The sequence below is a fragment of the Heterodontus francisci genome, chromosome 37 (genome assembly GCF_036365525.1).
Source record: "Heterodontus francisci isolate sHetFra1 chromosome 37, sHetFra1.hap1, whole genome shotgun sequence".
Lineage (NCBI taxonomy): Eukaryota > Metazoa > Chordata > Chondrichthyes > Heterodontiformes > Heterodontidae > Heterodontus > Heterodontus francisci.
The window spans coordinates 8376018-8402073 of NC_090407.1; the positions used below are offsets into that span (position 1 = coordinate 8376018).

Consider the following 26056-nt stretch of genomic DNA (forward strand, 5'->3'; position numbering starts at 1 on the left):
AGTTCAGATAGGAATTGTCACAGCAACTTTACAGGGACCAAAACTAACTGGATCAGATGACTGTCTGGTCAGCCAGGGTCCGTGCTACAGATGCTCCACTCCACTAGCAAAGCCAGCTGCACTTTTCTGTGGCCAATTTCCAAATTTGACTGTACTACAGTGGAGCAGGTGATGATTTTCTTCAAATGCAAAATCTATATGATTCCTTGCTGCATGTACACGTGGTTCTGGAAAGTAGAAACCAGATTTTTAAATGGCCAGCATCACACTTTGAATAATGGGTAGTCAAAGTAAAACTACGGAGGCTCATTTGATTCAGAATTGGTTGGCCACAAGTGCAGGTACAAGCAAAAGAAGCATGAAGGAACATTTGCATGTCTGCAGCTTATCTCACTGACTATTAAGTTACCTTTGTTTTCCTATTTTCCACCCTGGAAAGTATTTTTTAATGTAGATAAAGGTACATTTAATTACCAATTGATATACAATGCCACAGAGGCTGTTAGATGTTTTAATTTTTTAAAATTCGTTCAGGGGATGTGGGCATCGCTGCATTTATTGCCCTTTCCTAATTGCCCTTGAGAAGGTGGTGGTGAGCTGCTTTCTTGAGCTGCTGCAGTCCTTGGTGAGTGGTGGTACACTAACAGTGCTGTTAGGAAGGGAGTTCCAGGATTTTGACCTGCAACAGTGTAGGAACAGCAAGAGAAGTTCCAAGTCAGGATGGTGTGTGGCTTGGAGGGGAACTTGCAGGTGGTAGTGTTCCCATGCACCTGCTGCCCTGTGCTTCTAGGTAGTAGAGGTCGTGGGTTTGAAAGGTGCTGTCAAAGGAGCCTTGGTGAGTTGCTGTAGTGCATTTTGTAGATGGTACACACTGCTGCTACTGTGCGTTGGTGAAGGGAGTGAATGTTACCTTCCGGGAGTGGAGCGGACCAGCGGGGAGAATCACCGACCAAGCAGAGGATAAACACAGACACAGCCCAGGCGTGCTGGAGTGTTTGAAAAAAACATTAATAGTGACATCACAGGAAAGCTGCAAGGTGATTGGTTGGTGAGTAACTGCTGTTAGGGAATAGTTTTAAATAGCTAGCTTAGTAACTAAGGTAAGAAAATCTACAATTTATTTTCATATATAGTAAGTAGTGTTTTTTCGGGAGTTCTGTAGTAACGAGGACCAGGGAAGAAGGGCCCTAGAGTAATTGATATTATTTGATATTAAGCATCTTCCAAAAGGTTTATTTGAAAGGGTTAAGTTATGGCAGGAAAGCTCAAAGCCGTGGTGTGCTCCTCGTGCTCTATGTGGGAAGCCGGGAACAGTTCCAGTGCCCGGAACCAGCATGTGTGCAGAAAGTGTCACCAGCTGCAGCTCCTGGACGCCCGGGTTTCAGAGCTAGAGTAGCGGGTGGGGACACTGTGGAGCATCCGCGAGGCGGAGAGTATCGTGGATAGGACGTATAGAGAGGTGGTCACACCGAAGGCTCAGACTCCACAGGCAGGAAGGGAATGGGTGACCACCAGGCAGAGCAAGAGGGCTAGGCAGGCAGTGCAGGAATCTCCTGTGGCTATTCCCATGCAAAACAGATATACTATTTTGGATACTTTTGGAGGGAATGGCCTCTCAGGGGAAAGCAGCAACAGCCCAATTCTTTGCACCACGGTTGGCTCTGCTGCACAGGGGAGGAGTAAAATATGTGGGAATGTAATAGTTATAGGGGATTCAACTGTAAGGGGAATAGATAGGCGTTTCTGTGGCCGCAAACGAGACTCCACGATGATATGTTGCCTCCCTGGTACTAGGGTCAAGGATGTCTCAGAGCAGTTAGAGGACATTCTGAAGGGGGAGGGTGAACAGCCAGTGGTCGTGGTACACATTGGTACAAACAACGTAGGTTAAAAAAAGGGATGAGGTCCTAAAAGTAGAATATAACCTAACCGCTACGAAGTCAATAAAAAGGAATGAAACCGGGCGGACCACCCGGCATCGACCTAGACACCGGAAACGACAACGGCAAACACAGCCCTGTCGACGCTGCAAAGTCCTCCTTACTAACATCTGGGGGCTTGTGCCAAAGTTGGGAGAGCTGTCCCACAGACTAGTCAAGCAACAGCCTGATATAGTCATACTCACGGAATCATACCTTACAGACAATGTCCCAGACACTGCCATCACCATCCCCGGGTATGTCCTGTCCCACTGGCAGGACAGACCCAGCAGTGGTGGTGGCACAGTGGTATACAGTAGGGAGGGAGTTTCCCTGGGAGTCCTCAACATCGACTCCGGACCCCATGAAGTCTCATGACATCAGGTCAAACATGGGCAAGGTAACCTCCTACTGATTACCACCTACCGCCCTCCCTCCTGAGCCGATGACTCAGTACTCCTCCATGTTGAACACCACTTGGAGGAAGCACTGAGGGTGGCAAGGGCGCAAAATGTACTCTGGGTTGGGGACTTCAATGTCCATCACCAAGAGTGGCTCGGTAGCACCACTGCTGGCCGAGTCCTAAAGGACATAGCTGCTAGACTGGGTCTGCGGCAGGTGGTGGGGGAACCAACACGAGGGAAAAACATACTTGATCTCGTCCTCACCAATCTGCCTGCCGCAGATGCCTCTGTCCATGACAGTATTGGTAGGAGTGACCACCGCACAGTCCTTGTGGAGACGAGGTCCCGCCTTCACATTGAGGATACGCTCCATCGTGTTGTGTGGCACTATCTTTTTTTTTTAGAGATACAGCACTGAAACAGGCCCTACGGCCCACCGAGTCTGTGCCGACCATCAACCACCCATTTATACTAATCCCACACTAATCCCATATTCCTACCACATCCCCACCTGTCCCTATATTCCCCTACCACCTGCCTATACTAGGGGCAATTTATAATGACCAATTTACCTATAAACCCGCAAGTCTGGTGGTGGGAGGAAACCGGAGTACCCGGCGAAAACCCACACAGACACAGGGAGAACTTGCAAACTCCACACAGGCAGTACCCAGAATTGAACTCTGGTCGCTGGAGCTGTGAGGCTGTGGTGCTAACCACCGCGCCACTGTGCCGCCCATTATCACGGTGCTAAATGGGATAGATTTCGAACAGATCTAGCAATTCAAAACTGGGCATCCCTGAGGCGCTGTGGGCCATCAGCAGCAGCTGAATTGTACTCAACCACAATCTGTAACCTCATGGCCCGGCATATCCCCCACTCTACCATTACCATCAAGCCAGGAGACCAACCCTGGTTCAATGAAGAGTGCAGGAGGGCATGCCAGGAGCAGCACCAGACATACTTCAAAATGAGGTGTCAACCTGGTGAAGCTACAACCCAGGACAACTTGCATGCCAAACTGCGTAAGCAGCATGCGATAGACAGAGCTAAGCGATCCCATAACCAATGGATCAGGTCTAAGATCTGCAGTCCTGCCACATCCAGCCATGAATGGTGGTGGACAATTAAATAACTAACTGGAGGAGGTGGCTCCACAAATATCCCCATCCTCAATGATGGGGGAGCCCAGCACATCAGTGCAAAAGATAAGGCCGAAGCATTTGCAACAATCTTCAGCCAGAAGTACCAAGTTGATGATCCATCTCGGCCTCCTCCTGAAGTCCCCAGCATCACAGATGCCAGACTTCAGCCAATTCGATTCACTCCGCGTGATATCAAGAAACGACTGAAGGCACTGGATACTGCAAATGCTATGGGCCCTGACAATATTCCGGCAATAGTACTGAAGACCTGTGCTCCAGAACTTGCCGTGCCCCTAGCCAAGCTATTCTAGTACAGCTACAACACTAGCATCTACCCTGCAATGTGGAGAATTGTCCAGGTATGTCCTGTACACAAAAAGCAGGACAAATCCAACCTGGCCAATTACTGCCCCATCAGCCTACTCTCAATCATCAGTAAAGTGATGGAAGGTGTTAATCAACAGTGCCATCAAGCGGCACTTGCTTAGCAATAACCTGCTCAGTGACGCTCAGTTTGGGTTCCGCCAGGGCCACTCAGCTCCTGACCTCATTACAGCCTTGGTTCAAACATGGACAAAAGAACTGAACTCGTGAGGTGAGAGTGACTGCCCTTGACATCAAGGCAGCATTTGACCGAGTGTGGCATCAAGGAACCCTAGCAAAACTGAGGTCAATGGAAATCGGGGAAAACCCTCCGCTGGCTGGAGTCATAACTAGCGCAAAGGAAGATAGTTGTGTTTGTTGGAGGTCAATCATCTGAGCTCCAGGACATCACTGCAGGAGTTCCTCAGGGTAGTGTCATAGGCCCAACCATCTTCAGCTGCTTCATCAATGACCTTCCTTTAATCTTAAGGTCAGAAGTGGGGATGTTCGCTGATGATTGCACGATGTTCAGCACCATTCGTGACTCCTCAGATACTGAAGCAGTCCGTGTAGAAATGCAGCAAGACCTGGACAATATCCAGGCTTGGGCTGATAAGTGGCAAGTAACATTCGTGCCACACAAGTGCCAGGCAATGACTGTCTCCAACAAGAGAGAATCTAACCATCTCCCCTTGACATTCAACGGCATTACCATCGTTGAATCCCCCACTATCAGCATCCTAGGGGCTGCTATTGACCAGAAACTGAACTGGAGTAGCCATATAAATACCATGGCTACAAGAGCAGGTCAGAGACTAGGAATCCTAAGGCGAGTAACTCACCACCTGACTCTCCAAAGCCTGTCCACCATCTACAAGACACAGGTCAGGAATGTGATGGAATACTCTCCACTTGCCTGGATGGGTGCAGCTCTAACAACACTCAAGAAGCTTGACACCATCCAGGACAAAGCAGCCCGCTTGATTGGCACCCCATCTACAAACATTCACTCCCTCCACCACCGACGCACAGTGGCAGCAGTGTGTACCATCTACAAGGTGCACTGCAGCAATGCACCAAGGCTCCTTCAACAGCACCTTCCAAACCCGCGACATCTACCAACTAGAAGGACAAGGACAGCAAATACATGGGAACACCACCACCTGCAAGATCCCTTCCAAGTCACACACCATCCTGACTTGGAACTATATCGCTGTTCCTTCACTGTCGTTGGGTCAAAATCCTGGAACTCCCTTCCTAACAGCACTGTGGGTATACATACCCCAAATGGAGTGCAGTGGTTCAAGAAGGCAGCTCACCACCACCTTCTCAAGGGCAATTAGGGATGGGCAATGAATGCTGGCCTGGCCAGTGACGCCTACATCCCATGAATGACTTAAAAAAAAAATATAGGGAGTTAGGGGGGTAAGTTGAAAAGTAGGACCTCAAAGATAGTGATCTCAGGATTACTACCAGTGCCACATGCTAGTCAGAGTAGAAATAGCAGGATATATCGGATGAGGAGATGGTATGAGGGGGAGGGTTTTAGATTCCTAGGACATTGGGACCGGTTCTGGGGGAGGTGGGACCAGTACAAACTGGACGTGTTACACCTGGGCAGGACCGGGACTGATGTCTTAGCGGGACTATTTGCTAGAGTGGTTGGGGAGGGTTTAAACTAAAATGGCAGGGGGATGGGAATCGTTGCAAGGATTCAGAGGAGGGGGGTCAAAGACAAGAACAAAAGACAGTATGGGTATTAAAAAAAGTGATAGGCATAGAAATCAAGGGCCAGAATCAAACAGGGCCACAGTGAAAAATAGTGGGAAGGGGCCTTAAGGCTTTGTTCCTTAACGCGCGGAGCATTCGCAATAAAGTGGATGAATTAATCGCGCAACTAGATGTAAACGGGTATGATTATAGTCGGGATTACGGAGACATGGCTGCAGGGTGACCAGGGATGGGAAATGAACATCCAGGGCTATTCAGTATTTAGGAAGAACAGACAAAAAGTAAAAGGCGGTGGAGTTGCATTGCTGGTTAAAGAGGAAATTAATGCAATAGTGAGGAAGGATATTAGCTCTGACGATGTGGAATCTGTATGGGTAGAGCTGAGAAACACTAAGGGGCAAAAAACGTTAGTGGGGTTTTATATAGACCCCCAATCTGTAGTGGTGATGTTGGGAATGGCATTAAACAGGAAATTAGAGACTCATGCGATAAAGGAACATCTGTAATTATGGGTGAGTTTGATCTGCATATATTTGGGCAAATCAAATTAGTCACAATACCGTAGAGGAGGAATTCATGGAGTGTATACAGGATGGTTTTCTGAACCAATACATTGAAGAACCAACTAGAGAACAAGCCATCCTAGACTGGGTATTGTGTAATGAGAGAGGAATAGTTGACAATCTAGTTGTGCGAGACCCCTTGGGGATGAGCGACCATAATATGATAGAATTCTTCATCAAGATGGAGAATGACGTAGTTGATTCTGAGACTAGGGTCCTGAATTTTAATAAAGGAAACTACGAAGGTATGAGGCGCGAGTTGGCTATGATGGATTGGGAAACGTTACTTAAAGGGATGACGGTGGATAGACAATGGCAAACATTCAAAGAGCGCATGGATGAACTGCAACAATTGTTTATGCCTGTCTGGCGCAAAATTAAAACTGGAAAGGTAGCCAAACCATGGCTTACAAGGGAAATTAGAGATAGCATTAGATCCAAGGAAGAGGCATACAAATTCGCCAGAAAAAACAACCGATCTGAGGATTGGGAGCAGTTTAGAATTCAGCAAAGGAGGACCAAGGGATTGATTCAGAAGGGGAAAATAGAGTACGAGAGCAAGCTTGCGGGGAACGTAAAAACTGACTGTAAAAGTTTCTGTAGGTATGTGCAGAGAAAAAGACTGGTGAAGACAAATGTAGATCCCTTACAGTCAGAAATGGGAATTTATTATGGGGAACAAAGAAATGGCTGACCAACTAAATGCATACTTTGGTTCTGTCTTCGCAAAGGAGGACACAAATATCATACCAGAAATGTTGGGGAACACAGGATTGAGTGAGAGGGAGGAACTGAAGGAAATCAGTATTAGTAGAGAAATGGTGTTGGGGAAATTGATGGGATTAAAGGCCGATAAATCCCCAGGGCCTGATAATCTACATCCCAGAATACTTAAGGAAGTGGCCCTAGAAATAGTGGATGCATTGGTGGTCATCTTCCAAGATTCTATAGATCCTGGAACAGTTCCTACAGATTGGAGGGTAGCTAATGTAACCCCATTATTTAAAAAGGGAGGTAGAAAGAAAACAGGGAATTACAGACCAGTCAGCCTGACATGGGTAGTGGGGAAAATTCTAGAGTCCATTATCAAAGATTTTCTAGCAGAGCACTTAGAGAACAGTGGTAGAATCGGACAGAGTCAGCATGGATTTACGAAAAGGAAATCATGCTTGACAAATCTACCAGAATTCTTCGAGGATGTAACTAGTGGAGTTGATGAGGGGGAGCCAGTGGATGTGGTTTATTTGGACTTTCAGAAGGCTTTCGACAAAGTCCCTCAAAGGAGATTAGCATGTAAAATTAAAGCGCATGGGATTGGGGGTAGTGTATCATGATGGATCAAAAATTGGCTGGCAAACATGAAAAAAAGAGTAGGAATAAACGTGTCTTTTTCCGAATGGCAGGCAGTGACTAGTGGGGTACCGCAAGGATCGGTGCTAGGACCCCAGCTATTCACAGTATATATTAATGATTTAGATGAGGGAACTAAATGTAATATTGCCAAATTTGCAGATGGCACAAAACTGGGTGGGAGGGTGAGTTGTGAGGAGGATGCAGAGAGGCTTCAGGGTGATTTGGACATGTTGAGTGAGTGAGCAAATGCATTGCAGATGCAGTATAATGTGGACAAATGTGAGGTTATCCACTTTGGTAGCAAAAACAGGAAAGCACATTATTATCTGGCTACAAACTGAGAGAGGGGAATATGCAGCGAGACCTGGGTGTTCTTGTACACCAGTCGCTGAAGGTAAGCATGGAGGTGCAATAGGTGGTAAAAAAGGCATATGGTATGTTGGCCTTCATAGCGAGAGGATTAGAGTACAGAAGCAGGGATGTCTTGCTGCAATTATACAGGGCCTTGGTGAGGCCGCACCTGGAATATTGTGTGCAGTTTTCCTCTCCTTATCTGAGGAAGGATGTTTTTGCTGTTGAGGGAGTGCAAAGAAGGTTTACCAGACTGATTCCTGGGATCGTGGGACTGACGTATGAGGAGAGATTGAGTTGGTTAGGATTATATTCGCTGGAGTTCAGAGCAGTGAGGGGGGATCTCATAGAAACCTATAAAATCCTAACTGGACTTGACAGGGTAGATGCAGGAAGGATGTTCCCGATGGTGGGGGAGTCCAGAACCAGGGGTCATAGTCTAAGGATACGGGGTAAACCTTTCAGGACCGAGATGAGAAGAAATTTCTTTACCCAGAGAGTGGTGAGCCTGTGGAATTCGCTCCCACAGAAAGTAGTTGGGGCCAAAACATTGTATGTTTTCAAGAAGGAGTTAGATATACCTCTTGGGGCGAAAGGGATCAAAGGATATGGGGCGAAAGCGGGAACAGGTTACTGAGTTGGATGATCAGCCATGATCATAATAAATGGATGAGCAGGCTCAAAGGGTTGAATGGCTTACTCCTGCTCCTATTTTCTATGTTTCTATGTTGATGGGTGGATGGGGTGCCAATTAAGCGGGCTGCTTTGTCCTGGATGATGTCGTGCTTCTTGAGTGCTGTTGGAGCTGCAACCCTCCAGGCAAGTGGAGAGTATTCCATCATGTGCCTTGTAGATAGTGGATAGGCATTGGGGGACAGGAGGTGAGTTACGCTGCAAAATTCCCAGCCTCTGACCTGCTCTTGTAGCCACAGCATTTATGTGGCTGCTGCAGTTCAGTGGTGACCCCCAGGATGTTGATAGTGGGGGATTCAGCGATGGTAATGCCATTGAACGTCATGGGAAGATGGTTAGATTCTCTTTTGTTGGAGATGGTCATTGCCTGGCACTTGTGTGTTGTGAATGGTACTTTCCACTTATCAGCCCAAGCCTGGATGTTGTCCAGGTCTTGCTGCATATGGACGTGGGCTGCTTCAGTACCTGAGGAGTCGCAAATGGTGCTGAACATTGTGCAATCATCAATGAACATCCCCACTTCGGACCTTATGATGGAGGGAAGGTCATTGATGAAGCAGCTGAAGATGGTTGGGTCTTGGACACTACCCTGAGGAATTCCTGCGGTGATTGACCGCCAACAATCACAAACATCTTCCTTTGTGCTAGGTATGACTCCAACCAATGGAGAGTTTTCCCTCTGATTCCCATTCACTCCAGTTTTGTTAAGGCTCCTTGATGCCATACTCTGTCAGATGCTGCCTTGATGTCAAGGGCAGTCACTCTCACCTCACCACCTGGAGTTCAGCTCTTTTGTTCATATTTGGACCAAGGCTGTAATGAGGTCTGGAGCTGAGTGGCCCAGGCGGAATGCAAACTGAGCAAGTTATTTCTGAGCAAGTGCCGCTTGATAGCGCTGTCGACGACCCCTTCCATCACTTTACTGATGATCGAGAGGAGACTGATGGGGCGGTAATTGGCTGGGTTGGATTTGTCCTGCTTTTTGTGTACAGGACATACCTGAGCAATTTTCCACATTGCACAGATGCCAGTGTTGTAGCTGTACTTGAACAGCTTGGCTAGGGGTGCGGCTAGTTCTGGAGCAGAAGTCTTCAGTACAATTGCCGGAATGTTGTGCGGGCCCATCGCCTTTGCAGTATTCAGCGCTTTCAGCTGTTCCTTGAAATCACGTGGAGTGAATCGGATTGGCTGAAGACTGTGATGCTGAGGATCATCCACTCGGCACTTCTGGCTGAAGATGCAAATGCTTCAGCCTTGTCGTTTGCTCTGATGTGCTGGGCTCCCCCATCATTGAGGATGGGGATATTAGTGGAGCCTCCTCCTCCTGTCAGTTGTTTAGTTGTCCATCAGCATTCACGACTCGATGTGGCAGGACTGCAGAGCTTAGATCTGATCCGTTGGTTGTGGGATCGCTTAGTCTTGTCTATTGCTGCTTCCGCTGGTTGGCATACAAGTAGTCCTGTGTTGTAGCTTCACCAGGATGACACCTCATTTTAGGTATGCCTGGTGCTGCTCCTGGCATGCCCTCCTGCACTCTTAATTGAATCTTCATTATTTTATTTTATTTAGAGATACAGCACTGAAACAGGCCCTTCGGCCCACCGAGTTTGTGCCGACCAACAACCACCCATTTGTACTAACCCTACAGTAATCCCATATTCTCTACCACCTACCTACACTAGGGGCAATTTACAACGGCCAATTTACCTATCACCTGCAAGTCTTTGGCTGTGGGAGGAAACGGGAGCACCCAGCGAAAACCCACGCAGTCACAGGGAGAACTTGCAAACTCCGCACAGGCAGTACCCAGAATCGAACCCGGGCCCCTGGAGCTGTGAGGCTGCGGAGCTAACCACTGCGCCACTGTGCCGTCTTGTGCAAAATAGTAGTATTATCTGCAATTTTTGGACATGCAGTTTCGAGGATATTTTCAGAAAATCCAAAGTGTTTTGTACTAGTTCCATAAAACTGTTTGACTGTTGAAATTTAATGAAGGCCAGCCTTAAGTGATACCTAACTGCAGTATTGTGATGCTGGCTTTTGTTAACAGTTTATGATTAGTTCACTTGTTTGATGCAATACCCAGCAAATGTTTTCTTCTCAGCTGATTTAATGGCTGTAAACTATGTTGTGGCTCGGATATTTGTTGTTCATTCGGCTGACATATCTTTAATTGATGTAGATAGTTGTGATGACATTTGATCCAAAAGAGTTTGCAGTGTTGCTTGTCTGCTTTTCTGAATGTTTGGAGCGACTGAGGGAAGATCGACCCTGCAGGGGCAATCAACCAATGCAGATAGAGAAAATCTAGAATTGAAAGAGGTGTACTTCATAGTTGTGTGAGCATGATATTAAGTTACAACTTAACAAGCCAATTATTATGATTTTTGTTTCTTCTATCCAGGCTGTAAGGTGAGAAATGCATTTTATTGTTTTTGAATAAGATGGGGGGTATCATTGGAAAAAAAATGTTTCAACCAGAAGCCTGAACTGCATTACATAGGTATCATCAGTGCAATTTACACTGAGAGTGAACTCAAGGTTAATTTTGTACCCGGTTAAAGTTACTAAGGAAACTCCAGTTTTAATTTTTAATGTGGAGTGAAAAATCAGTTTCAATGTTTGCCTCAGTTTTCGTTGCAGTAGTGTATAGTTGTTTCCTGCTGGATAGGTGACGTTTTTGCTGTCTGCAGCTTTGGTTGTTTGTTGTTTCCAGGCAGTGGTGTCTTGATGTATGTCTCCATATCACAAGCTTCTTTAGCTTTAATTTTTGAGTTTATTGTGTTTTCATAAAGAAGTTTCTTTCTCAGCTGAAGTGCTCTTTGAAGGCAGTATATATACAACAACAGGTTGTTCAACCTTGCCCGTCTAAGTCCAAAGTACGGAAAGTCCTCATCAGAGAACTCCTCTTTGCTGACGATGCTGCTTTAACATCTCACACTGAAGAGTGCCTGCAGAGTCTCATCGACAGGTTTGTGGCTGCCTGCAATGAATTTGGCCTAACCATCAGCCTCAAGAAAACGAACATCATGGGGCAGGACGTCAAAAATGCTCCATCCATCAATATTGGCGACCATGCTCTGGAAGTGGTTCAAGAGTTCACCTACCTAGGCTCAACTATCACCAGTAACCTGTCTCTAGATGCAGAAATCAACAAGCGCATGGGTAGGGCTTCCACTGCTATGTCCAGACTGGCCAAGAGAGTGTGGGAAAATGGCGCACTGACACGGAACACAAAAGTCCGAGTGTATCAGGCCTGTGTCCTCAGTACCTTGCTCTATGGCAGCGAGGCCTGGACAACGTATGCCAGCCAAGAGCGACGTCTCAATTCATTCCATCTTCGCTGCCTCCGGAGAATACTTGGCATCAGGTGGCAGGACTATATCTCCAACACAGAAGTCCTTGAAGCGGCCAACATCCCCAGCTTATACACACTACTGAGTCAGCGGTGCTTGAGATGGCTTGGCCGTGTGAGCCGCATGGAAGATGGCAGGATCCCCAAAGACACATTGTACAGCGAGCTCGCCACTGGTATCAGACCCACCGGCCGTCCATGTCTCCGCTATAAAGACGTCTGCAAACGCGACATGAAATCGTGTGACATTGATCACAAGTCGTGGGAGTCAGTTGCCAGCATTCGCCAGAGCTGGCGGGCAGCCATAAAGACAGGGCTAAATTGTGGCGAGTCGAAGAGACTTAGTAGTTGGCAGGAAAAAAGACAGAGGCGCAAGGGGAGAGCCAACTGTGCAACAGCCCCAACAAACAAATTTCTCTGCAGCACCTGTGGAAGAGCCTGTCACTCCAGAATTGGCCTTTATAGCCACTCCAGGCGCTGCTTCACAAACCACTGACCACCTCCTGGCGCGTATCCATTGTCTCTCGAGATAAGGAGGCCCAAAAGGAAAGGATATATACAACAACTATTATTGTGGAATAGCCAATACCCATGTACATGAAGTTCTGGTATGGCTTATGTGTCAAAAATTGGAAGTTCCTGAATCTGTGGAGATGAACAGATGAGAGTGGAAGTCCAGTACAGGAGGGGTTATTTTAATCTTTTAAAAATATTATTTGATTTTTACATAGCCTTTTGAGCTGTCAGAGTAAACGATCCCTGAGAACGAGAGTGCACAGCATCCACAAAATATTTCTATCCATTTGAGGATGCCTGACACTTCAAAAATAAAAATCTAGAGTTGTATGGCGGTACTGTGTTGTTTCTCGGAAGATGCTGATCATACCCTGATCGCTTGCATTTGATAAAGAAGGTTAGCAACAGAGTAAATATCTTAAGCTGTCAAGAGATTTATATTGTAAATCTTCCTCGTACACACTCCACTAGGTTTCATTTCTTTTAAAAAAAGGAAAAAGATTAGCATGATTGACAACACTATAAATCATTACTTTTCGAATTTCATGTATATCCATGTTTGACATCCAGTCCTGTTATTTCTGCTGAATATGCTTTTTCAGAGTGAATATCTGAAAAGTCCATATTGATTACCTAAAATGCTCAGTTTAAACAGTATAAAATTACTTACTTTATATCTGTTGTGAAAAATGATTGATGCCTGACTAATGCACTCCTTTTGTTTATCCTAAATTTAATCTTGCATTCAATGATTCTTTGAAAAACGATGAACAGTTCCTGTCCCCCAAGCCATATCACTTTGAGGTTTCATTTCCCAAATTTAACAAAGGCTTAATTAAAATTATTATTCTTAGGAGGGCAAAGTCCATTTAGGTCGGTTTTCTTTAGGGGGAAGGAGCATTATTTTTAAATTGTACAAGGCACTAAAAATTGTGCTTTAGGTTTCACATTATTGTGTTGAAGTTATATAAAGCAAAAGTCCATGGTTAATGTTTTTTAGTCATCACAGGTCCAGTAATATTTCTTCTACTTCAGATAACAAGATATAGGACCAGGAATAGGACATATGGCCCCTTGAGCCTGCTCAGTCGTTCAGTAGTTCATGGCTGATCTTCGATCTTAACTCACTTTCCTGGCCTATTCCCATATTCCTTGATTGCCTTAGAGTCCAAAAATCTTTTGATCTCTGTAGTGAACGTACTGTATATATCTAATTAGTTTGTGACTGGCCACTATGGTTTGACAGTTCATATAGAAGTCATGTCAAGTGGAGTATGCTGACCATCGATGTCCAAGCTGTCAGCTGCTGCCAGCACAGAAATTGCCAAAGAAACAGAATCAAGCCCCCACTAAAAACTGAAACTGTATATCAAATAAGATACCAAACCAGAATCTAATCTCTATTTATAGAAGGGTTCTAAACTTGCTGAACTTTGCTCTTCTAGTTTATGACGTCACCTGAACCACTGGATTAGATTACTGCCTGCAATCCATCCCACAGCTAGCCATTATTGTATATTTATAGAATTGTATTGTTTGCTGCAGCACAATCTAAGGAATGCATAGATAAAGAGGGTACTTGTCTTGCTTGGTGCAGAAAGCCAACAAGTGTGAGGTTTTTTTTCGGATTGCAAATTGACTTCCACACTTTTAAGAGTTAGGCTTCAATTTAGGTTTGTTTTGGCCCTCAGTATGCTAAACCTTCCAAATTGTTTGAAGCACCAACTCTAATTTTCACTAGTTCCTTGAAGTCACAGTAAATGTAAAATTTCATACATACAGGCTTCTTATCAATCTTCATTGTAAATTTTTTTTAATAACTTGGCCTGGTTAAATTTGCTATTTGAAACCAGAGAAGAATCATTAACTTAGAGGACTGATGCTAAACGATCACAAATGTTTTAAAGAATTAAGGGCATGTATTGTATTTTTGACCAAATCTATAGTGCAACATGGAGGCAAAAATATGTATATTGCACTGGTACGTAAAATGATTGACCAATTGGGCCCTGGCAATTAGAGCGAACTAAAATATTGGAATGACAATAACAATTATTTTTAAGTCAGAACTAGTGGCTCCTTTTAAAAAAATTAAGCTTATCCATATTTTAGCACTAGTTTGAGTTCAAATATTCTTAAATTGTCTCAATTGATGCCTAAACCCCTCCAATTGCCATGGGCACTTGATCGAGCCTTGTTATTTAGTACCAAAATACTCAGTAGGGGTAATCAGAGCATGTTTCTTCCTTTTCTTTAAAGGATTAATGACCATTTCCCCTTCTTCTTTGCATACAATGGGGCCATAATGGAAGGGCATACCTTGTGAAAGATATTTTTGCCCTTATGATTACTCTTTGCATGTATGGGTGTAATTAAAGAAGACATTTGGTTCAAATTATTATTCCCCTCCTCCCATTGCCAGCCCTATCATCTGAAAACAAACTAACGGTCAAGATATTTTAACATCAAATGAAGAAAAAGCTATTTAAGCAAATGTCCAGTCATCTGATGTGTGTTTAATTTACAGAACACCTGCATGCAGTTTATCTGTACTGTTAATTTAGATGGTCTGTACTTCAGCTTTTATTTCTCTCATCAAGGTCTGTAGTAGAGGTCACAATAATGCTGAGGCCATGAGAACAAGACACAATCCTGTTAGGAATTAAGAACAGTAAGCATGATTAAAGGAGTCACATTTTGTATTCCTTGGATCATGTGTGGAACAATTTGGCACTAAACGATAGTTTGAGACCTGCTGCTTAATGAAGAGGTAGTAGATTAGAGTGCAACTAGAAAATAGGTCTACAGTCAAGAGTTTATGAACAGTCCAAATAAATGTGCTGAAAATAATCACTAACAAGTCACTGGCACATTTACTAACATTTTTAAAACGTATAAACGTCAAGTAAAATGCAGGGGTGTGTTTAAATTAATGTTGGTAATTCCCTACTTAACACGTTGTGGGAGCAGCATCAGCACAAGGACGACAGTGGTTCAAGAAGGCCCATCATCTCAGGGCAACTAAGGATGACCAGTAAATACAGCCTTGGCAACATTACTCACACCCCCAGAATAAATAATAAAAAATACCCTGCATTGGTTCTGCTTGACTGTGTTCCCTGAGGAGATATGCTGTGTAATTTCTTCTTTGGCCTCCTTATCTCGAGAGACAATGGATAAGCACCTGGAGGTGGTCAGTGGTGTGTGAAGCAGCGCCTGGAGTGGCTATAAAGGCCAATTCTAGAGTGACAGGCTCTTCCACAGGTGCTGCAGAAAAATTTGTTTGTCGGGGCTGTTACACAGTTGGCTCTCCCCTTTCGCCTCTGTCTTTTTTCCTGCCAACTGCTAAGTCTCTTCGACTCGCCACACTTTAGCCCTGCCTTTAAGGCTGCCCGTCAGCTCTGGCGAACGCTGGCAACTGACTCCCACAACTTGTGATCAATGTCACAGGACTTCATGTCGCGTTTGCAGACGTCTTTAAAGCGGAGACATGGACGGCCGGTGGGTCTGATACCAGTGGCGAGCTCGCTGTACAATGTGTCACTGGGGATCCTGCCATCTTCCATGCGGCTCACATGGCCAAGCCATCTCAAGCGCCGCTGACTCAGTAGTCTGTATAAGCTGGCTGCCTCGAGGACTTCTGTGTTGGAGATACGGTCCTGCCACCTGATGCCAAGGATTCTACGAAGGCAGCGAAGATGGAATGAATCGAGACGTCACTCTTGGCTGACATACGTTGTCCAGGCCTCGCTGCCATAGAGCAAGGTACTGAGGACACAGGCTTGATACACTCGGACTTTTGTGTTCCGTGTCAGTGCGCCATTTTCCCACACTCTCTTGGCCAGTCTGGACATAGCAGTGGAAGCCCTTGCCATGCGCTTGTTGATTTCTGCATCTAGAGACAGGTTACTGGTGATAGTTGAGCCTAGGTAGGTGAACTCTTGAACCACTTCCAGAGCGTGGTCGCCAATATTGATGGATGGAGCATTTCTGACGTCCTGCCCCATGATGTTTGTTTTCTTGAGGCTGATGGTTAGGCCAAATTCATTGCAGGCAGCCACAAACCTGTTGATGAGACTCTGCAGGCACTCTTCAGTGTGAGATGTTAAAGCAGCATCGTCAGCAAAGAGGAGTTCCCTGGAGGACTTTCCGTACTTTGGACTTCGCTCTTAGACGGGCAAGGTTGAACAACCTGCCCCCTGATCTTGTGTGGAGGAAAATTCCTTCTTCAGAGGCCTTGAACGCATGTGAAAGCAGCAGGGAGAAGAAAATCCCAAAAAGTGTGGGTGCGAGAACACAGCCCTGTTTCACGCCACTCAGGATAGGAAAGGGGTCTGATGAGCCACCATGTTTAATTGTGCCTTTCATATTGTCATGGAATGAGGTGATGATACTTAGTAGCTTTGGTGGGCATCCAATCTTTTCTAGTAGTCTGAAGAGACCACGTCTGCTGACGAGGTCAAAGGCTTTGGTGAGATCAATGAAAGCAATGTAGAGGGGCATCTGTTGTTCACGGCATTTCTCCTGTATCTGACGAAGGGAGAACAGCATGTCAATGGTCGATCTCTCTGCACGAAAGCCACACTGTGCCTCGGGGTAGACACGCTCGGCCAGCTTCTGGAGCCTGTTTAGAGCGACTCGAGCAAAGACTTTCCCCACTATGCTGAGCTGGGAGATTCCATGGTACTTGTTGCAGTCACCGCGGTCACCTTTGTTTTTAGAGCGGGTGATGATATTGGCATTGCGCATGTCCTGAGGTACTGCTCCCTCGTCCCAGCACAGGCATAGCAGTTCATGTAGTGCTGAGAGTATAGCAGGCTTGGCACTCTTGATTATTTCAGGGGTAATGCCGTCTTTCTGCTGGCTAGAGAATCAATGGCATCACTGAGTTCCGATTTTGTTGGCTGTATGTCCAGCTCATCCATGACTGGTAGAGGCTGGGCTGCATTGAGGGCAGTCTCAGTGACAACATTCTCCCTGGAGTACAGTTCTCGGTAGTGCTCAACCCAGCGGTCCATTTGTTTGCGTTGGTCAGTGATTGTGTCCCCTGATTTAGATTTGAGGGGGGCGATCTTCTTGATGGTTGGCCCGAGCTCTCTTAATGCCATCATACATTCCTCTGATGTTTCCGGTGTCTGAGGCCAGCTGAATATGACTGCATAGGTGTTGCCAGTAGTCGTTTGCGCAGCGCCTGGCTGTTCTTTGTGCAGTGCTTCTGGCTGCTTTAAGTGCTACGGATGTTAACTCGCTGGGGGCTTTCTTGTAGTTCAACAGTGCAATGCGCTTAGTGGCTATGACAGGTTCCAGCTCTTCAAAGTGAGATTGAAACCAGTCTGCATTTCTCTTCGCACTTTTGCCGTAGGTGGTCAAAGCTGACTCATAGATGGCGTCTCTGATGTGGGCCCAATTGGTCTCAGCATCCCCTGTGGGAGTGTTTTGAAGGGCTGTTACAAGTGAATTTAGAAATTTTTGTAACAGCTGTGGGTGAGAAATTCTGCTCGTGTTGATGCGCGGGTGGCCCTTCTGCTTGGAATGATGCAACTTCTTTGGTCTGAGTCTAACCTTGCTGCACACCAGGGAGTGGTTGGTGTCGCAGTCCGCACTGTGGAAGCTGCGTGTGATTTGAACACTGTTTAAGGCGGCTCGCCTTGTGACAATGAGGTCTAGATGGTGCCAACGACGCGATCTTGGGTGCCTCCATGAAACCTGGTGACAGGGTTTAGTGTGAAAGAACGAGTTGGTGATGCAGAGGTTATGATAGGTACACAACTCAAGCAGTCTCTGCCCGTTCTCATTCATCCTTCCAACGCCATAGCGCCCAAGGCAGGAGGGCCATGAGCCATGGTCGGCCCCAACCCTGGCATGAAAGTCCCCCAGCAGGAATAGGTGTTCGGTGTTGCGGATGCTGCTAATGGTATGGAGTTCCTCGTAGAACTGATCTTTAGCTTCAGGTGGGGAGCAGAGTGTTGGAGCATAGATGCTGAGTAGGTGTACTGGACCAGAGGTGGTGAGCAGTCGGATGGACAGTATGCGTTCCGAGCCATTTGAGGGAGGCTCTATCATGCTGAGCAAGGAGTTTCTGATGGCGAAGCCCACTCCATGCTGTCTTGGTTCTTCAGGATCCCTGCCCTGCCAGAAGAAGGTGTAGTCTTGCTCTGCTAGAGATCCACTCGCGGGGAAGCGTGTCTCCTGAAGTGCTGCAATGTCTACCTTGAGTCTACTGAGCTCATTGTTAATGATGGCGGTCTTCTGAGAATCGTTGATTTGTGTAAGGTGTTCCGACAGGCTGCTGTGTAAAGCACAATGAAAATTTGATGCCAAACCATAGTTTAGATATCTGGTCTGAGTTTGAGGGATTTTTTTTAAGTCACTCTGAGGAAACTGGCAGAAATTTTACCAAAAATATTCAGTATGTAAAAACCACTGCTAAAAGATTGAGCCCTCGCTTGGATCACTAAATTTAAAAGTCTGCATTGTAATCCTGTTAATCCTTAAAGTGTTTGCAACTTGCTAGCCTGCAATTATTCAACAGGGGCAGATGTATTGTTGTTCGGTTTTACACAGGATTTAAGTTTCCACTTCATGCACTGTCTTTTTTTGGTGTATATTTTAAAGAAATGCTTATGACTTCCTGTTAGATTACGCACCCCTCCCTCCCCCCCCCCATAGATACTTAATGTAGAAACTATTAACGAAACTGTAGCACTCTTGAGTCTTCCTGCCTTCAGTAATCGAAAATAATGTTTTCCTCTTCAAATCTCCACATAAATTGAGACCTCTATATACAGTAATAGTTGTGTCAATGCAGCGACACTTACAGAAGATCATAAAACTCCAGTCAATCTGCAGAGAGGATGTGCTGTAGCTTTGTGTTTCATGGTGAGTTTTTCTATAGTGGCAAAATCCCTGTTAAAATTTGTTTAGACTACATAATGACTATGTAAGTATTTGAAGCAGTGACTGGATAAGCAAGATTATGCATGACTAAGATTTACTGGCGGCAGCCTGGGGATGAGTTCTTCATTTGTGTCTTGCTGGGAGGACTGAAAACCTTTGAAGTCCCTATCATTGCTGGATGATGTGCTTTGAGGACATTTTTATTGAATTTGCCGCTGGGCTTTTAGACTAAATATATAACTGGATGCCTGCTATTATCTTAAAAATAGGAAATGTCTTTGCTCGCGATTAAGGATTCTGCTGTTCGAGTACTTTAACTTCACAGTGAAATAAATGGTTATTGACACTAGAGGGCAGCGAAACTCAAGTCCTATTCAGTAATGCAATTTTTGCCATGAACTGTTGCAAGCTTGGCAGACTTAAAGGGCATCATGCTAGTTCTACAGATGAATATAATTCTGTACAGAAATGGCTTTAAATTTATCAACTGTTTTTCAACTCTCTTGGATAAATTGAGAGAGAATTGAGAGAAATTTATTGGATTATTTCACCTTTTATGTAAAAAAAAATCCAAAAGAGCTGCTAACAATGGAACTCCAAGTCTTGATGCTTATATTCGGTTTGGAATCTATTAATGTCTTTTTTCACAGGGTTTTAGAAACATGCTTCAACTTGATGCATGATATTAAGTTTTGTATTGTTGTAGTTGCTGTCACCTCGGGAAGGATCCCCAGTATTGAGAGTTGCCAAATGAAATAGATGTATCCATTAAAATTTGATTGATTTTAGATGGTGGTACAGTATATACTTATTCAAAAGTACAACAGTTTACACTGATATAGTGCTTCTCATGTCAAACAATGTACTTAACAGGGAAGAGAAGAATATTGAGCAAGAGGTGACAGCATTTGCGGGAGGGTCACATCAAACTTACATTTAAGAGTTAAGTGTTGAGGTTTTAGAAAATAGGGAATGAGGTAACAAGATGGAGAAGTTTAGGAAGAGAGCTCCAGGAGGCAGTGGTGTAATGGCTGTAAAGTAATTATTTAACCTAGTCTTCAACTGTAACATTTCATTTTGTGTTTCAGGATGAATGTACAGTGTTTTCACGAGGTTTATCTTCACAAAGGGGTGTGGGGAGGGAAGTGGGAATTGAGCCGTTTTTTTAATTGTACAATTTGTTTCTTTTGTAGTACCCCTTAAGTCACCACCTCGAATTCCTCCCACTATTACAATCATTAGTGAAAAGCCTGTTCTCACTTGTATTTTATCCTAGTGTTGTGCAGTTCAAAATGCTCTTTCGAGGAATGTCCCAGATTTGGAAGGACAAAAAACTGGGATTGTCCTGGCAGTGTTTTTTGCAGTTCAAGGGGACATGGTATAAAATTTGCACAAATTGAATTTTGCTGTAATCACAGTGACAGAATTCAAGTGGGGTTGATGGTGGGTGAGGAGTATTCCCAAGCTAGTATTGCGTCACTGTTGCAGCTGAAGTGTGCTACATTGCTAAATGTCTGGGGGAAGAAGAGTGGAAAAATTTCTGATGCGTGCCTTAACAAAAACTTACAATGGTCCGCTCTACAATAAGTGAATGAAGCTGAAAACTGTAAACCTGAACAGGGCACATCTTAATACAAGTGTGTCATTGTTGCCTTTACATATGACTGAATTATTGAATACAATATGTCGTGAACTTTATTAAACTTTTAGAGCTATCTGTTTTAAAAGGGATGAGTAACAGCAACTAATATTAATAACCTTCCTTTACATTTCAGATTAGAACATTAACTATAAAACTTTTGCCACTTCCCAAGGAGACAGCGGTCTCCTATTGCTAGTTGTGCATGTGGAAAACATTTCACAGGCTCCTTCTAATTAAAACAAGGTTATCATGGGGAAGGCTTGAGAGAAGTGGAAAGTTTCTTTTTTTTAAAAGGGGTGGATGTTCTTGTGGATCAGACTTAGTTCATATATTGAACCTTAAGGAGATCTGCTGGAAAGTAGAAATCTTTGAAAAATAAATGGATTGTGATATTAACAGAACTTTAAGACATCTGCACCTATGAAAAAGACTCTGTGTTGAATTGAAATGTAGCATTTCATTTTAATTAGGAGATGCAGTCTGCAATTGATTAGAAGAACCTGGAGTAAGAGGATGGGAATCTTTTCAAAAATCATAATGATTTGCATTTAAAAGGCAAAATATTGGAAATGTTAAAATTTGCATTACCTTTTGTGCCTTATTATCTCTCTTTCTATCCTGTTAGTATCAGCTAACTTGTTACAGAACAAGGATTAAATCTAACAGGCCAGTTGCACAACCAGCTTTGCATCAGATGCAAAGTTGCTGTTGTGTATCAATATAAAAGCAGGTGTATGGCTCAATTGGGTCAGATCACCTCACTCCTTTCATACTGTGTCATGACTAGTGCTGTGGGACTACAGAGAGCCCATAGTGCCCTTGACTCTCCTAACTGGTCTACAGTATTTGAAAGACAGTAGGCAGAGAGTAACTCGGGAGTTTGCATTATGAACAGAATCTGTTGGTTCTATGTTGCATTTGATAAGTATTGACCTGTAGTATAACTGATCTAGAATTTGAAGGATACCTTGATGTTTGAGATCTGTCTTCCCTTGCTGATGCATGACTTGCTTGGTATTTCCACCATTTTATGCTTGTATTTGTTTTCCAGCATTTGCTGTTTTTCTTTTTATCCCGGCAAGTTTATTTTCAAGAATTTTTAAACTAATTTTATGAAAGCAAAACTAGACTTATAAAAATCAGGTGTTAATATTGAAATGTACTGACCAATATACTAGTTAATTTTCTGACCTGAAGCTATGATGACATGAAATGTTGCTGAAATCCAGCTAATAAATGTCTGTGGAATACTTCCGATCATATGTAACCTATTCATTTATTCCTTGTGGATGGTTGTGAGTAGCTCCATCAAATTATATTTTAAAATTGGGATTGAGAAGTCTTTATAAATTCCCATTATCTGTACATTATGTGTAAGTTGAAAGATTTTTGTCAAATGCTGGGGTGTGAATTTAAGATAACAGCATCTCTGGATACCCCTAGCAACTCCAGTTCATTTGTGTGTTGTGGAATTGAACTCTGTTCACAGTATCTGATTCTTTTTTTTATATGTTGGGGATAATGAAAAACTATTTTTGTAAGGCACTAAGAATTTTCAGGAAGCTGAGAAAACATAGGTGCAAGATCCATTCTATCAAGTGATAAGGATACCAAATGAGCGTATAGAATATCTCTCCCACAAGTCCATCTTGGTGCTCTAACTTTTTCATTCAGTGAATGTATTTTATTGCAAAGAACAATAAGTGGAAAATCCCTGATCTTGAAATACTAGTTTGTATTTTTTTGAAACTATATTGATGAGAGTCACAATATTACAGTACTTTGCAAGTATTCACCTGATGGTAAACCAGTAAATCAAAAAAGCAAGATCTCTATTAATGTGTTTACTGTTTTGATCAATCCTCTTTTATCCTGTCAAGATCGCCAGTACTCATGGTGAGTGAGTCTGCGCTCTTGGTAGCGGGTTAGTGGTATGGAAATCACAGAGGAGTGCACATCTCAACTGAAAGAGTTCGGAAACAAATTTCTGAGTATTCTCACTTTTTTTTTAAAACTGAAGAATATGTTTAATATAAAAGACATAGAAACACAATAAAAGTGTGCAACGTACCTTAAGAGAATACTCCCAGAAATGATAAAATAGTAAACAGGAAATTGGCCCTCCAATGAAATAGGTTTGGAACCTTAGCGTCAAAGTTTGCACATTCTTGATTAGGCGTTTGGATGACTATTTCCTACCATTCTACAGGGAAAAGGTAAGAAAACAAAAACGTGCCTAAAAGCTGAAAATAAGGAGCTTGAAAAACCCAAAAATAGAATAGTGTCTGTGTGGAACAGTGACTGAGCTTGTGTGATAGACTTCTGTTAAAAGGGTAAAAATGGGGCATAAAGCCCACCAAAAGCAGCTTTGGCATGATTCAGCTGCAAACTATGGTTCCATGCTTTTCTGAGATGGAGGCCTCCAGGCAAAGAGGAAGTGATTCAAAGGCACAAAGCACAATTCTACAGGTAAATTTAATGACATTGTGAAATATGTAACTTTTTGTACGTTAATCATGTTAGAAACTTCATTTTTAGCACAATGTATTTTGGTTACTGATAAAACAAACAGTGGTCAAAGGCTTCATCCTTTTATTGGTGGACTTTGTATACTGCTTGGTGTTGATTTCCCTCCCCCACCACCCTTCACCCCCCAATCCCCCCCCCCCGCCCTTTATGCTTAGCATTTCCTATTTAGTTTTTATTCTAGCTTTTTCCATGTTGAAAACCTCTATTTATAATTGCTGCTGCCTTACGAATCTGAAGTTGAATCAAGAGTGACACAAAAATGTGCCAAAAAATCTCCAAGGTGTGACAGACCAAACATATTCTAAATGCACATACATATGTCTCTATATATGATTTCTCTATATTCTATATATATTGTCAAAGTAAGCGAGTAACGATAGAGGTGTAATTGCATAGTGTCAAATCTGTAATTAAATCATTTTTGATCGGCAATAGAAACATTCACTTTTTTCTCTGTACACTAATGGTTATTAAATGCACAATAAATAGTTCTGAGAGCGTGATCTGAGGTTTCTATACCTCCTACTGTTAATAAGATGTATTTGCTCTTGCAGTCAGAATTGAGATTTGTAAAGAGTCTTCTTCAGAGAAACAATAAATTACTCATTTTTATACTTGTGTTTCTAGTTATATTTCACCTATTTCAGACAGTTATTTACAATAAACGCCTGCTGATCATGTCTGTAATTGGCTTAAGTGAAAAGAGACTGCTGTCCCTGCAAACATAACTACAGCATGGACAAAATTACTGTGTATTACAGATGAACTCGCTGTCAACTTTTCAGATTTAATAACCATTTATTTTGTGTTTATAATCCTGCTAGCAGGATTCAAACTATTCAGTTGAAAAGTAAGAAAATTAGAGACAGTTGGAGTATTTTCAATGTATTTTAAGCTCCAGAAGCAATACCTACACACGCACAGTCTAATTTAGTCTTTCTCGCAACAGTCAATCTTCAATAAAGTTTTGAGTAAAATACGTCAGTATTTTGTTTACATTTTTTCAAAAATTTTTTTGTAAAATTGATTTAAGTTTAGATTTGAATCAGCATTCTTAAAACTGGAATAGTGTCGTGAACATGTGCAAACACACCAAATCTTAAGCTGAATTAATTTATTGATTCTTAGCAGCTACAGAGAGCAGCTGTTCTGTCTAGATCCTTGCATAACAGTTTCAATGGACATTAAAAACCCATCATAAATTGCCAATTAACAATGATAATTTAAAATTTAATTTTTCATTTTTTCGACTGATTTTAGCGGGGGTCGCTGGCTACTGATCAGGAGCGGAAACTCTAATCTGGTTTTCCCCTTACTCCTGAGTCAAATTACACTAAATCTACTGACACCCTGGTTGATACCCACAATTACAGCACAGAATGGGAATAGAACCACAGACCTGTCTGATCTATGTGGCACAACGACTGATAATGGCAGCTAGTTAAGCTGAACCAGTGAGGGACCTCGAAAGATGGGTTTTATGTTTGGATCTTTCAGTAAACTGTTTAAACCAATTCTACTTTGGGTGGGAATATCTCATATTTTGTAGGTAATGAATGAATGGTTTCCTCCTTTTTATCTTTTCATTTCTAATTTTCTTCCCCCTTTCCCTTCCTTTCGACTAAGGTAAAGTGACATAAGATCCATTAGCTCTCTGGTAACTTGTGCAATCAGCCACTCCTCATGTGAGGCCAGAGACTGGGTATGCCAATAGGCTACTCACCTATGAGAAACATCATAGCTAAACCCAACGCTGCCCTCACTTGAGATCCACATGATGGTCTTTGTAGCAGGGTTCACTGCGTAGTGAACATGAGCAGGAGGCCTAGCTGTTGCTCACTCAACATGACCGTCACCTTCCTTAATCTGGGCCAAAGAGGACAAATAAAGTGCCAAGCCTTCAATGCTGCTGGGAAGATGTTTTTTGAAGTGCTGGGATTAAAATGGTTGACCACATGAAATGTACCCAATTTGAGGTTCCTTCTTACTTAAAAAAAAAAGAGCACATATTGTGATTGTTTTCTTGCAGTTGTTGAAATAGATTTCTTAATTTTTCTATGTAAGCATTTTCCTTGTATGTATTTTTAATCTTTTAATTTTTAAAAAATCCATACGTGTCTCTTGTTTTTCTACTTGTAAGTTGAATCACGAATGTGGTTTTTGATAATGGTAATTACTTTACCCTTTTTACTTGACACCAGCATTATTCTTCTGTTCAGTGCTTTCTTAGGTGAAGACTTGAATTTAGATTGTGCTCTCAGATGGGAGTATGCAAGGGTTTAATTTTAGTTGTGTTTAATTGATAGGTAATGAGGCAGTGAAATAGAAGTAACTGGATATTTTTATCAGCAGAATTTGTTATTAAACATATCTTATTGATTTTCTTTAAAATTTGTAAATATGATCATGGATTAAATCAGTGACTTGTGTTTGTCACATAGCAAATTATAATACGCAGAAAACAGAATTTATTGCTTCTTCATTATAAATCCCAAAAGGATGTAATCTACGTTTGTTTAGTTCTTTCCAAGACTGGAGGCAGCATTTCTATGCCTCCAATAGGTGCTTAACATTTCATTTAGTTTTATATTAGA

General features: G+C 43.1%; 1 protein-coding gene across 8 annotated transcripts in view; it reads left to right on the plus strand.

Moving 5' to 3' along the window:
• The window catches only part of rerea (arginine-glutamic acid dipeptide (RE) repeats a), a 563072-nt gene that overhangs the window by 43246 nt on the left and 493770 nt on the right, over positions 1-26056 (plus strand). The window contains exon 1 of one of the 8 annotated variants that reach the window (XM_068017022.1): positions 19258-19273. The exons of the other annotated variants lie outside the window; for them this stretch is intronic. The gene's annotated coding sequence lies outside the window, so the exon portion shown is untranslated. Of the gene's footprint in view, positions 1-19257; positions 19274-26056 lie in introns of those variants that run through there. 8 annotated transcript variants of the gene reach the window in all.